Here is a 14,001-nt window from a genome sequence, read left to right on the forward strand (position 1 = left end):
ATAGAGAGCTCAAGAGGTGGGGGCTTCCCAGGTGGTTCAGTGATAAGGAACCTGCCTGCCAATGCAGGAGACGCAGGAGACAAGGGTTCAGTCCCTGGGAGAAGGAATATTCCTCTGGCAAAGGAAGTGGCAACCCACTCCAGTGTTCTTGCCTGAAAAATCCCATGGACAAAGGAGCCTTGTGGGCTACAGTCCATGGGGTCACAAAAAGTCAGACATGACTGAACAAGTAACGTTTTCACTTTTCACTTTCAAAGGGCTAAATACTTTCAGAAATGGGAAGGAAAGTTAATTTATTAATTGAGCTGTTCATCCATCTATCCACTCACTCTTCCATCCCTTCATCCTTGCATCTATCCATCCACTCGTTCATCCATCCGTCCGTTCAGTCAGACAGTCAGCTAATAAGCCATATTTTTGCAGGAATTAAAAAGCCTTCAGAGTGTTTAGAACACATAGGATGGGGGAGTATTAACAGAGTCTCAAGTGTTAAGGAGATGCTTCGTCTACAAGTTTAGACTGAGCATGATGGGAAACCACTGAAGAATTTTGAGCATCCCAGGAATAAGATGAGATTTACCTTTCGGAAGCAAGTGGCTAGTAATTAGCATACTGTCACAAAAGAGTTGCAGACTTTGATTTCTGGAGAGACAGACAGAAAAGGGGAGTGTCTGAGCTGTCTGACAAAGCCTGGAGACAGACACTGTAGCAGGTTTTATGACACTGAAGCATCAGAACTTCCAATTATTCCAGGAAACCACGCCTTTCTTCTTTAATCATAAATATCCACCATCTATAATCGGACATTTAATCTAGCAGGTTCTGCTGAGGTGAGCCTCTAGTTTCTATAGTCAACCTTGTTGTTATTCAGTAACTAAGTCATGCCTGACCCTTTGAGACCCCATGGACTGCAGCACTCCAGGCCCTCCCTACCCTGTCCTGCACCATCTTCCAGAACACGCTCAAACTCATGTCCACTGAGTCAATGATGCCATCCAACCATCTCATCCTCTACCACCCCCTTCTCCTGCCCTCAATCTTTCCCAGCATCAGCATTTTTTCCAGTGAGTCAGCTCTTTGAATCAGGTGGCCAAAGTATTCAGCTTTAGCACCAGCCCTTCCAATGAATATTCAGGGTAGATTTCCTTTAGGACTGACTGGTTTGATCCCCTTGCAGTTCAAGGGACTGTCAAGAGTCTTCTCAAGCACCACAGTTTGAAAGCATCAATTCTTTGGTGCTCAACCTTCTTTATGGCCCAACTCTCACATCCATACATGACTACTGGAAAAACCATAGCTTTGACTAGATGGACCTTTGCTGGCAAAGAGATGTCTTTGCTTTTTAATATGCTGTCTAGGTTTGTCATCTTAGCTACTATATTAGATTTACATCCAACTTATCACTAGGGGTAATATGACAGCATATAAGAACTGGAAAAATGCTAAGATGTAATCAAGTCCCAATCTTTCCCCTTTATTGACAGCATCATACCCCATCCAATGTATATGCGGTTAAGAAATAAGTTGGAAGAAAGGACAATTGATTGAATTTGAAGGTGGAGTCAAACTTTACAGACTTCTTTCAGACTGTGGAGGACAGTGTAGAAGATTCACCCTGTCCAAGTCTCTTTCCTCTCCAATCACCAAACTTTCTAGCAGTAACCCAAAAATATGACAGCCAAAAATCATCTATGTTAGATTACTTTTTCAATAGTAGATGATTTATAGTTGATTAGGTAATTAAATCAAATACAAGTGGCTGAAAGTAAATCTATTTTTATCATCCCTGTAAATTAAAAGTTCCGCATCATAAAAAATCATGACCATCTTGAAAATGACTAGTCAAGTGCCTTTTGGAGGCAAGCAGGATTTATTGTCAATTAACGTATTGAACTCTAGAGTCAGCATAACCCTGTGCTTGAGACTTTTAGAATTATTGGCTTCCGCTTCTGAGCTGCTTCCTATCATGGTAATGAAATGTATGTAGTTATTCTCATATTGAACAATTCTGTAGGTTGCGTTTATATCTCACTATAACAACATTTCATTTTATTATTATCTCCAATCCCCTGTAATGAATACAAATACATTCCTTTTCTCCATCATGAGTTTATCAATTTTCATTGATTTGCCTATAATGAATATAGTCAGGAAAAGAAAGGCAGACAGATCATATCCATTAAAGTGTCTTTGGCTTCAAAAGTTTGTCTGTGGCACTGTTTAATTAAAAAAGAAAAAGAAAGTCATCAGGAAACTAATTAAAAAGAGACATTTACTTTCAGGCCTGCTTATAAACATGAAGTCAATAATTATTACATAAAAGGGGCTTGGGAGCTATCCCACTTAGAGAAATTGGGCATTTATATCCAGCCCACTTGAAGAATAAAATGATTAATGCTTATCAAATATTTAATGCATATGGATAATCCCATATTACTAGTTATGATGTTCTACATTTTAAAGTCCAAGTGGAACTGTAAAAGCTAAGGTACATTCATGACAAATTCAATTTTTATAAACAGATGCATTTGGCAGTTCATATGCGTACTGATTTTTGGGCAAAGTCCTATAAACCCACACTAGCTGGGTGACATTGAGAAATTTGTGTGTGTTTCTAGCTGCACCAATTTTCCTCTGTAACAGTTTTCTGAGTTCTTTCCAGAAAAATGATTTCCTGTTCTAAAGAATGTTTTCTGTAACACTGAATGGGGAGCTCAGTGAAGCAACTGGTTTTCCCAAAACCTCATTGGCTCATGGACGCTGAACCTAAATATTGGATTTCAAGGCAAACACTTGTTCCAATTCCATGGGAGGCACTTGAAAGGGAGCATCATCTTGAAAGAGTGAGAATACACATCCCACTTTCTTCAAGCAGAGGGTTTGAAGCAAAAGCTTCAAGATTCCTCCAGACATGTTCCTCTCTAATCACTTTCCATCTTGCCTAAGAGAAGGACTACTTGAAGTCAAAGAAGGATTGGCTCAGAGTGAAAAATTACCCCGTCTTTTGGGGTGTGCCAAGCAAGCAGCCAGTGTATTAGAGATGAGTCTGTGCTCTTTTCAAAACAATTGAATCTAATTCTAACCATTATCATCAGAATCCAACCACCTTGTCTTCAGTAACATCACTGCCTCTCTTTCGGCTTAGCGTTTGTATGCCTATGTAGTGCTATCATTTGGTATAAAATTCAGCAATTCAGTAACATCTTAGAATGCTGAAGGAGGAAAATTTGTTAAACAGCTAAACACTCTAGATTTCCTTCTTGCTCCCTCACTATTTGGAGTTGACAGGAAGACACTGTTGAGAATAATACCTGAGGCCTCTTCTGATTTTTCCCTGAGAAAGATGCTGATGTCGAATCTAGTTCTGATGTCAAATCTAGTTCCGATGTCAAATCTAGTTCTGACGTCCAAGCTTTTTTCATAGGGTAGAGAGTTTCCCTTTCAGAAAGCTACTGATTCCTTTAAGTTTCCCTAGTTAGAGCATAAGATGCAGAAACTGTGACCCATTTAGGGACAACCATGATATTTGTCACCCAACAGAGGCATTGAGATGCTAGGCAAAAATCTGTGACTATCTTCAACAAAAAGACTTGTCTGTTTACCATCTTATTCCTCCCCTCGTCTTCTGCCTTTTGTCCATAGTAAGTACCTAGCAAACTCTATGGAAAGAATGAGCTTTTATTTTCATTTGCTAAAACTTGATAGCCAAAGTGTGGTCTATGCAGATCAGCACCAGTATTACCTGGGAGCTTGTTAGAAATTCCAAATATCACTCCAAATGTATGGAATCAGAATCTGCATTTTAGCAAGATCTCCAGGAAATCCATTTGTACCCTAGAATCTGAGAAGCCCTGAGGTGTAACAGCGGCTGAGTGCCCCTAATGGCTCAGTGGTAAAGAATCTGCCTGCAATTCAGGAGACCCAGGTTCAATCCTTGAGTCAGGAAGCTCCCATGGAGGAGGGCATGGCAACCGACTCCAGTATTCTTGCCTGGAGAATCCCATAGACAGAGGAGCCTGGTGGGCTATGGTCCAGTGGATCACAAAGAGTCAGACATGACTGAAGCAACTAAGTGTGTACACATGCACCACTTAGGAGCTGTGTTTGGCTGTTAGGAGCAGAGATTCATTTGCAATGGCTTGAACACACAATAATTTTTTCAAGTTAAAATAAGAGTATTCTCAAAGTAGCTAGTTCAAGATTTTTGTAGTGACTCTACTGGGTCTACTTGGACATAGAGTACTTTTTATATATATCTATTTTTCTGGTTTTCACACTGATTTCTATCTACAAAGTCACCTCATAATCTAAGATGGCTGCTGGAGCTCCAGCCATTGCATCCATATTACAAGAAGTCAAAAGGAGACAAGGTGGTAATGATAGAAAAAGGAGTTACCTCCAATCTGAGGTAGTTCTTAGTAGAAACTTTTTTCAAAATCCCACAAAATACTTCTACATCTATGTCATTGATAGAAATATAAATGAGGCTGATAAAGTAATCTTTGAACTTGATACAACAGTGCTCTGAATAAAATCACATTCAGCTGCAAAGTAAGAAAAGGAAAATGGATACAAAGTAGGCAGCTAATAATACATGTCAGTTTTTTCAAATCAGTGTGGACCCTCTTACTTTTGGCATACCTGAATGGTCAAACTGTATCATCATCTTTGCAATCTTGAATTGGAAGTAAGTTTACAGAAGTGATTTTCCTCCATAATAAATGAAGGGGGATTTGAATGAGAGTGTGGGAGCACACAAGGAGTGGCCCTTGGCTTGGCCTCGTTGGGAGGGTTCAGGGAATACTTTCTGCAGGAGAACATGTCTGAGCCAAATCTCAAAGGAAGGTACCCACAGTGGATGGACTTCTGGCCCAGAGGCAACAAAGTAGGTTAAAGGGAATGAAACTAAGTTTCAGAGAAACTTTCTTAAATGCTCCCCTTCAGAGACTTGCCCTACAGCAGAGTTGACAAACTTTTTATGTAAAAGGGCCAGATCATGGCAAATAAATGAGGAAACAATGGAAACAGTGACAGACTTTATTTTTTGGGGTTTAAAAATCACTGCAGATGGTGACTGCAGCCATGAAATTAAAAGATGCTTGCTCCTTGGAAGAAAACTTATGACCAACCTATGACAGAATGTTAAAAAGCAGAATTACTTTGCCAACAAAGGTCCATCTAGTCAAAGCTATGGTTTTTCCAGTAGTCATGTATGGATGTGAGAGTTGGACTATAAAAAAAGCTGAGCACCGAATAGATGCTTTTGATCTGTGGTGTTGGAAAAGACTCTTGAGAGTCCCTTGAACAGCAAGAAGATCCAACCAGTCTATCCTAAAGGAGATCAATCCTGAATATTCATTGGAAGGACTGATGCTGAAGCTGAAACTCCAAAACTTTGGCCACCTGATGCGAAGAACTGACTCATTTGAAAAGACCCTGATGCTGGGAAAGATTGAAGGTGGGAGGAGAAGGGGATGACAGAGGTTGAGATGGTTGCATGGCATCACCAACTCAATGGACATGAGTTTGAGTAGGCTCTGGGAGTTGGTGATGGACAGGGAGGCCTGGCGTGTTACAGTCCATGGGGTTGCAAAGAGTCGGACACAACTGAGCAACTGAACTGAACTGAACTAAGTAGATATTTTAGGCCCTGTAATCATACCTTCTCTATCACTAGCACTCAACTCTATCTCCATGTAGCAAGAAAGCAACCATAGACGATAGAGGCAAACAAATAGGCATGAGTGTGTCTCAATAAAATTTTATTTACAAAAATAGCAATCAGCCTCAGGTATCAGTTTACTAACCTCTGCCCTTGGAGAAAGGCTGAATTATCTTTCCATTTTCCTTGTAGAAAATGACATCCCCAAATTTGGGGTATATGGGGAAGTGATCTGTAGGTTGAACTTAAAAAAGTAGGAGAATCATATGATAGACATATTTTTCAGAAAGAAAATGATAGAAATAGTGTTGGTTTTTTGACTTTTAAGAAAAAAACTTTCTGAGGTTTTTCAGCAATTTAAAACTGCAGTTTGCCATCTTTTTATTACTCAAGATAAGTATTCATATTTATACCTAATTTTTTAAATTGATTTTTTTAATATTGAAGTATAGTTGATTTATAATATTATGTTACTTTCAGGTATACAGCAAAATGATTTAATTATACATACATATGTATTTATTCTTTTTTTTTTCATTTTGTACTTTTATTTTTATTTTATTTTATTTTTTTTAAGTTTTATTTTATTTTTAAACTTTACATAACTGTATTAGTTTTGCCAAATATCAAAATGAATCCGCCACAGGTATACATGTGTTCCCCATCCTGAACCCTCCTCCCTCCTCCCTCCCGATTCCATCCCTCTGGGTCGTCCCAGTGCACCAGCCCCAAGCATCCAGTATCGTGCATCAAACCTGGACTGGCAATTCATTTCATACATGATATTTTACATGTTTCAATGCCATTCTCCCAAATCTTCCCACCCTCTTCCTCTCCCACAGAGCCCATAAGACTGTTCTATACATCAGTGTCTCTTTTGCTGTCTCGTACACAGGGTTATTGTTACCATCTTTCTAAATTCCATATATATGCGTTAGTATACTGTATTGGTGTTTTTCTTTCTGGCTTACTTCACTCTGTATAATAGGCTCCAGTTTCATCCACCTCATTAGAACTGATTCAAATGTATTCTTTTTAATGGCTGAATGTATTTTTGAAATTTTTGTATTTATTCTTTTTCAGATTCTTTTCCCTTATAAATACCTAAATTTTTTATTAGCTCTTTTTTCCTTTTCCTTAAAAAGGGCCTCCAAAACTGTATAAGCTTTCAGTCCTATGAAAAACCAGATCCATTTCTGCCCAGAGGCAGGAGAGAATAGCATATTGGGCAAATTGCAAGTAATTTGGTGTTGCTCATGCGAAATAGTGAAGTGATTAAAATCACAGTCAGACTGCCTGGGTTGAAATCCGAATCTTACTACTTATTAGCTGTAAGACTTGAGGAAGTTATTTTCTCTTTCTCTCTCTCTCTCTCTTTTTTTTTTTTTTTTTTAATGTGTAGAATGGAGATAAAAACTCCCAGCCTTGGAGGGTTGTTGGGAAGATGGGATAGGGTAATTCATGCCAAGGATAAGTACAGTATGTAATATCTCATAAGGATGCATTAAAGCTAGTGGTGGGCATGCGGATGTGAGGGACGTGGCTGGCGGGGAGGGATGTGGCGGGCATGGAGGGGGCAAATAGGACCGGATATGAAGGGTTGTGTTTACATCGGCAATTTGGAATCTACCCTGGAGACAATGGGGAATACACGCGTTTCTGTCCAAGACGGGCCTGATCAGATTTTCATGAGCTCCAGAAGCTGTAAGTCACTGGCTCTAAGAAAGGAGGCAAAGCGGGCCCAGCTCAGCGAACACCTGCAACGTCAGCGAAGTTGGAGGTTTAGTTTTCAAAATCCCTCCAGGAGAAGTCTTCTGTTGAGTTATATCACCCGGCACAAGGAGCCTCCGGCAGAAGGAAATGAAATGCCTCACTGCTGGTCTGGAAGTGTCCTTAAGGAAGGTTGTAATGAAAGCTATCTATCCACGTTGCCGGGCACTGGAAGGCAGATGTGGAGATTTGAATCAAAGAGCCTTGTCGGGGCCAAGTTCTGGGTGCTTCTCCGTGCTCCAGGTAGGCCTGTCCGTCCCAGCAGTGACGGGGTAAGAGAGTCCAAGCACACACTGGCTGGCCCTACGTTCTAATCCGAAAGCTCGATTACAGATGAGCCTGTTTGCAGGGCAGGAATAGAGACACAGATGTAGAGAGCAGACATGCGAACACAGTGGGGGCAGGGTGGGGTGAATCGGATGATTAAGGATTGGCACATATACACGGCATGCGCGCTCAGTCGCTTTAGTCGTGTCCAACTCTTTGCAACCGTATCCCACCAGGCTCCTCTGTCCCCGGGATTCTGCAGGTGAGAATACTGGAATGGGTTGCCCTGCCCTCCTCCAAGGGATCTTCCTGACCCAGGGATCGAACCTGCGTCTCCTGCTTTGCAGGTGGATTCTTTACCGCTGAGCCACCGGGGAAGCCCCCGTGTATACCCTACCACGTGTAAAACCACCTAGTGGGAACCTGCTGTGTAGCACAGGGAGCTCAGCTCAGGGCTCTGTGATGACCCAGATGGGTGGGATGGGGGTGGGAGGAACACTCAAGAAGGGGGTATATGTATACTTATGGCTGATTCATGCTGTTGAACAGCAGAAACTAACACAACTTGTAAACCAATTATACTCCAATTAGAAAAAAACCCCACTCAGTTTGTGAGTAAACAATATCAGGCAGAGTTAACAGAAAACATTGAAACACACAGGTGGTTTTAGGCATGAAAATTACTTGACCAAGGGGACCTCGTCCTGACCGGACAAGCAATATTCTTTAATGCTACTGGCGCTTTGGAAGTTTTCCTTTCCAGCTTTTAACACAAATGTAATAATAATAATAAATCTCTTTGGCTAATATTTTGTTAAGTATCGGGCTATCACCCTAAGAAATTAGTTCTGTGATGGCACAGAATATTTCTATTCAGTTCACTTCTCTGTCCTCAGTACTTGGTATGGTGAAGGCACACGACAGACTTGATGTTATTTGTAATATAAATAACTCAATAATTTAGGAGGGGCCCTCTTGGCAGGTATGGCGAGTCAGGTGGGAGAGGCTTTTTACTCACTGAGATGCCCCATTAACCTGGATTAACCTGGTTCATGATTCACCCTTCTCTCACTCATTTTCATTTTCAATTCTTCAAACAGCTTTATTGAGATATAACTCATGTATCAAGCAATTCACCCATTCAAAATGTACGATTCAAGGACTTTTAGTATATTTACAGAGTGGTCCATCACCACCATCAATTTTTTTAGAACACTTTTATTTCTTCAAAAAACAATTCCATACCTTCATCCTCCCCAGCCCCAGAAACCCACTAATCTATTTTTGATATTAAGGATTTTCCTCTTCTGAACACTTCATGTAAATAAAATCACATAATAGGTGGACCCTTGTGACTGGCTTTTTTCACCAAAGCATCATGATTTTAAGGTTCATCCACATTGCAGCAGGTACAGACACTACATTTCTTTTTATTGCCAAATGACATTCCATTGTATAGATATACCACATTTTATTCATCTATTCGTCAGCTGATGGATATTTGGACGGTTTCCATTGGTGGGGGGGCGCTTTTATGACACTCATTCATTCTTAAAGACTGATTGGCTCTTACGGTTTGCTGAGCACTGCTCTGGGCTCCTTATGTGAAGATAAGTAGGAGCTGGTTTTCGTCCAGGTAGTACATGGCAGACTTTAGGGACGCGGTCATAGTTAAGAGCTAGATAACTTGAGAGGTGCTAAAGAAAACATTGAAAATAATCCAGAGAACGAACAAGCACTTGTGCAACCAAAGGGATAGTCAGTGATTAAGGCTGGATGGGCAGGAATTTAGTGGAAGATCTGAGAAGGCTGCCTGAAGCCAAGGAAACTGAGCAGGTCTGTCCTGTTCTGGCCAGGCTCTCTGTGTTTGGAACAGGGTGAGTAGCTTGGAGAGGCTGGTGGTCAGAGTACATGGTTGGGAGATGGGAAATAGGCTGAGAGGAGCTTCTACACTCAAGGATATGTCGAGGGGGTGGTGGTTGGCGGGAATGAATGAAAAGCAAGTCTCTCCCACCCCAGACTCTTAGTGTTTTGTTTCAGGGAAAATTATGGTTAGAGACTGAGATTATTTGTGGCAATAGTTTCTTTAACACATGTTCACAGTGGGAATTATAATGATTTCACAAGTCAATAGCATATGAGATAATATCTCTTAATAAACCAACAAAGAAATAACACTACTAAACCAACAAGAGATGAATTACACTGTTGTTCCGGGTAAGTGGACATGAAAGAAATGAAGTCCATATTTAGTTGAGGTGTACCTTTCTATGAGTTAGTTCTTGGGACAGTCAACCTAACCAACCACCAGCTGATGTCCAGTTGCTGGGGAAAGGCAAGTGAAAGATCCCTGTTGCTAGGTAACAATGGTGCCATTGTCAGTGGGGAAGATGCTCTTCTTCCATGAGAACTGCTGAGATCAGCAAAGGGGAGCCTTGCCCAGACAAACATTCTTGAATGGTTCTCACAAACTCTGAGCAATTACTGACTAAATATCCCCTCCCCATAGTTGCTTCTTTTATTTATATTATGGTGAAAGTGAAGTCGCTCAGTCGTGTCCGACTCTTTGCGACCCCGTGGACTGTAGCCTACCAGGCTCCTCTGTCCATGGGATTTTCCAGGCAATAGTACTGGAGTGGATTGCCATTTCCTTCTCCAGGGGATCTTCCCAAATCAGGGATTGAACCCAGGTCTCCCGCATTGTAGACAGACACTTTACCGTCTGAGCCACCAGGAAAGTCCTTATATATATATATAATACTTTTTTTCAGCCATCTTGGCATGGCAGGCAGGATCTTACTTCTCCAACCAGGGATCGAACCTGTGCCCCCTGCATTGGAAGCATGGTGTCTTAACCAGTGGACCACCAGGGAAGTTCCTCCCCTCCCCATAGTTCTTATCGATAAGCCCCCCTGGGGTCCCTCAGCAGCTGAGTTACTGAGAGCTTATCAGCAAACACAGGTGTGGATAATGACATCCTGAAATATCATTTCCCTTTTATATCAAACTAATAGCTCCATTCTTGAAAATCACTTCACTCTCAAAAACAACTTCACTCTTGTCATGAACAAATGTATTCAAAATCCTAATCAAACCATGACACAACAGACTGGCATCCAGGCCCTTTTCTCTGATATATTAAACAACACATGTTTACTAAGCCCTTGTTGTGCCCAGATTCAGAAGACAGAATGGATAAAACAGCAAAATCTTGGTACTCACAGAGGTCACATTTTAGTGTGCAAGACAGCTGATACATAAGTGAAGAAATGTCTATTTTTCTGTCACTTTTTTGAGACATATAAAGGACTGTCGTATTTACAGTTTGACAACTTGGTTTTTATTTTTTCACTTAAAAAGATATCCTGGCAAACTGATCCATAAAAGACTTAAGTGTCCACCTTATGCTTTAAAAGGGCTTCCCAGGTGGTGATAGTGGTAAGGAATCTGACTATTAATGCAGGAGATGCTGGTTAGATCCCTGGCTTGGGAATATTCACTGGAGTAGGAAATGGAAAGCCAGTGCAGTATTCTTGCCTGGAAAATTCCATGGACAGAGGAGCCTGACGGGCTACAGTCCATGGGGTCACAGAGAGTTGGATATGACTGAAAGACTGAACACACACACATATGCTTTAAAAAAAAAAAAGCGCCACTTGGCATTCCTGCAAGAGTCAGCATAATTAATTTAAACAGCACCAGTTAATGATCACTCAGGCTTTTTCCAATCTTTATTTGAACAGTGTTGCAATGGATATTCTTCACTAGGATATCTGAAGGTAAATGAGTAGAACTGGAATTGCAGGGTAAAGAGAAAGTGCATTTTTTCATGGTATATACCCGTAAAGGCGTGATATATATTCACAACCTGTTCTGTGGGTGGTGGTGGGCTGTACTATGTCTCTCCCTCCATAGGAGAAGTACTGATGTGCTGCCCTTAAGGCTGCAACATTATAAACAGGGAGACTGCATGACCAAGTGTGTGTTTTAGAAAGATCATGCAGAAGCCAGTTTGATTTGGAGGGATGGGTTTGCGGCGGAAGAAGCTACACGAGAGAAATACTAGTTTGTGGTCACCCAGGGTGAGAGAGGCTGTGTCAGTGGCAAGGAGCCAGAGTAGAATGCAGGCAAGAGAAATCAGCCATGTTGGCCGTGGGGGTGAGGGAACGGAAGGTTTCAAATATGTTATGTTGAGGTGAAAGTGAAAGCGTTAGTTGTTCAGTCGTGTCCGACTCTTCGCCACCGCATGGGCTGTAGTCCGCCAGGCTCCTCTGTCCATGGAATTCTCAGGCAAGAATACTGGAGTGGGTTGCCATTCCCTTCTCCAGGGTATTGTCCCAACCCAGGGGTCGAACCCGGGTCTCTCACATTGCAGGCAGATTCTCTGCCACCTGAGCCACCAGGGAAGCTGAGGTGAGGTGAGGTGTGGAGGTGAAAGTGTCTGGAAAGAAGAGGAAACAGACCCTGAGAGAGGAATCCACAGTAAACTCCTGGAGGCCAGCACTGTGCCTTCCAAAGGCACAGCCTTCAAGCGAGCTCACCTCAGATGACTCCCAGCGAAACCTGAAGAAACAAAACTCCCAACGATCCATGTGGGAAATCGCACTTGGCTTTGGAAAGAGGCCCTGGACCGAGCTTCCCGTCTCTGGGAACATATGGAAGGAGGCGTTCTCTCTGAAAAGGAAGGACTGCCGTGTGAAGCCTGCCAGGGGACCAGACGGCGTTCTTGAAAATCAGAGGCTTCGTCTGTCTCTGTTTCCATCACTGCCACCAAGCAGAGCTTCATCCAAGGGCTTCCCAAGTGAAACTTCGAGGGAGATTTCCTTCAAGTTTTTGAGGTCCGGTTTGGAGATACAGATAATTATATCTTTGTTAGAAATTTGAGATTCCTAGCACAGATGTGCCTGATCTCCCAGGGGCTAGGGAATTGGGCCACACAGCAGGAGGTGAGCAGTGGGCAAGAAAGCAGGTTCATCTGTATTTATAGCTGATCCCCAATGCGCTTGAATGATCCTGAAACTACCCCTCCACACTGTCCACAGAAAAACTGTCTTCCACGAAACCAGTCCCTGGTGTCAACAAGGTTGGGGACTGCTGTTCTAACAAATCCCGCAGTTTGAAATGTAGACCAAATATCCATTTGCAGTTCTGACAAACACATTTGTATTAGATCAGCACTTCCAGCAGGATCAACCAAAAATACTGTGTTATGACAGAAAGCATTTAATAGTTATCAGAGCAGCTATGACTTGGGATAGTGGTCGAAAAGCTCTAGGGAGAATGGAGACCACTGAGGTGAGCCCAATAAACTTGAGAATCTGAGTAGAAAGCATCTATAAAGAGAGCCAGAGACATTGACTGGAACTTTCCTCAGTCTCATAGGGTTGAGGAGGCCAAAAAGCAAAGCAAATATGAAGTTCAGAATTATCCAGACATCCCAGACCCAAGTGGGCAAGATCCCAGAAAGAAGGTAAAGACAGGAATAGAGTCTGATAGTCCAATCTGGTTTTCCCCTTGAGGTATTTGTTTATTTATAAGTAGAGGACAGAATGAGAGGCAAGAACACCAGGCAAAAAAGTCACCATTGGGAGACTGAGAACCTACCAAACATGCAGAGGAGATAAGGATTGGGGTTCAGGATTCAACAGAGTGGAGAAGCTCTAGGAAAAATGACAGGAATTTCTTTGGGGGCAGGTGAAGGATAGCACCCAAGAAGGAGAGCTGAAATGAAATGCTTTGAATCATCTTGATGCTTGATTGTGTTTTGATAATCTGCTCCCATTCAAAATTCTGGCTAGAAGCAAAATTCTTCCAAGAGAAAGACAATAACATCCAAAGCCTCTACAATACATTTTTTCAAATATATGTTGCATGGCACTCATGCAATACTTCCCATGCATATCAAGATGTAAGGCCAACAGAAGAGAAGGGTCACAGAAACAGAACTAGGAGTCAGTGGCCCATGTATTGGATTATACATTGCACATGGGCTGAAAAACAACTGTGATTAATACCTTCAAAATATGAAAGACAAAATAGGCAATTTAGAAAGATAATTAAACTGCAGAGAAACTAATTTAAGGAAAATTAGACTGGAAAAAAGAAATTAACATTGCAGTGGTGTTTAACTGATGCAGCAGTCATACACCGAGAGAGTACCAATGAATCAGAGGGTAAATCAATAGAAAGCATTTAGACAGAAGCTCAGAGAGAAAAAAGTATGAGTGGAAAAAAAAAACAAACAACAACAACAGAAAAGTGGTATGTGGGACACAGAATTTTGATTTAACATGCATGTATCT

The sequence above is a fragment of the Bubalus bubalis genome, chromosome 24 (genome assembly GCF_019923935.1).
Source record: "Bubalus bubalis isolate 160015118507 breed Murrah chromosome 24, NDDB_SH_1, whole genome shotgun sequence".
NCBI classification, from domain to species: domain Eukaryota; kingdom Metazoa; phylum Chordata; class Mammalia; order Artiodactyla; family Bovidae; genus Bubalus; species Bubalus bubalis.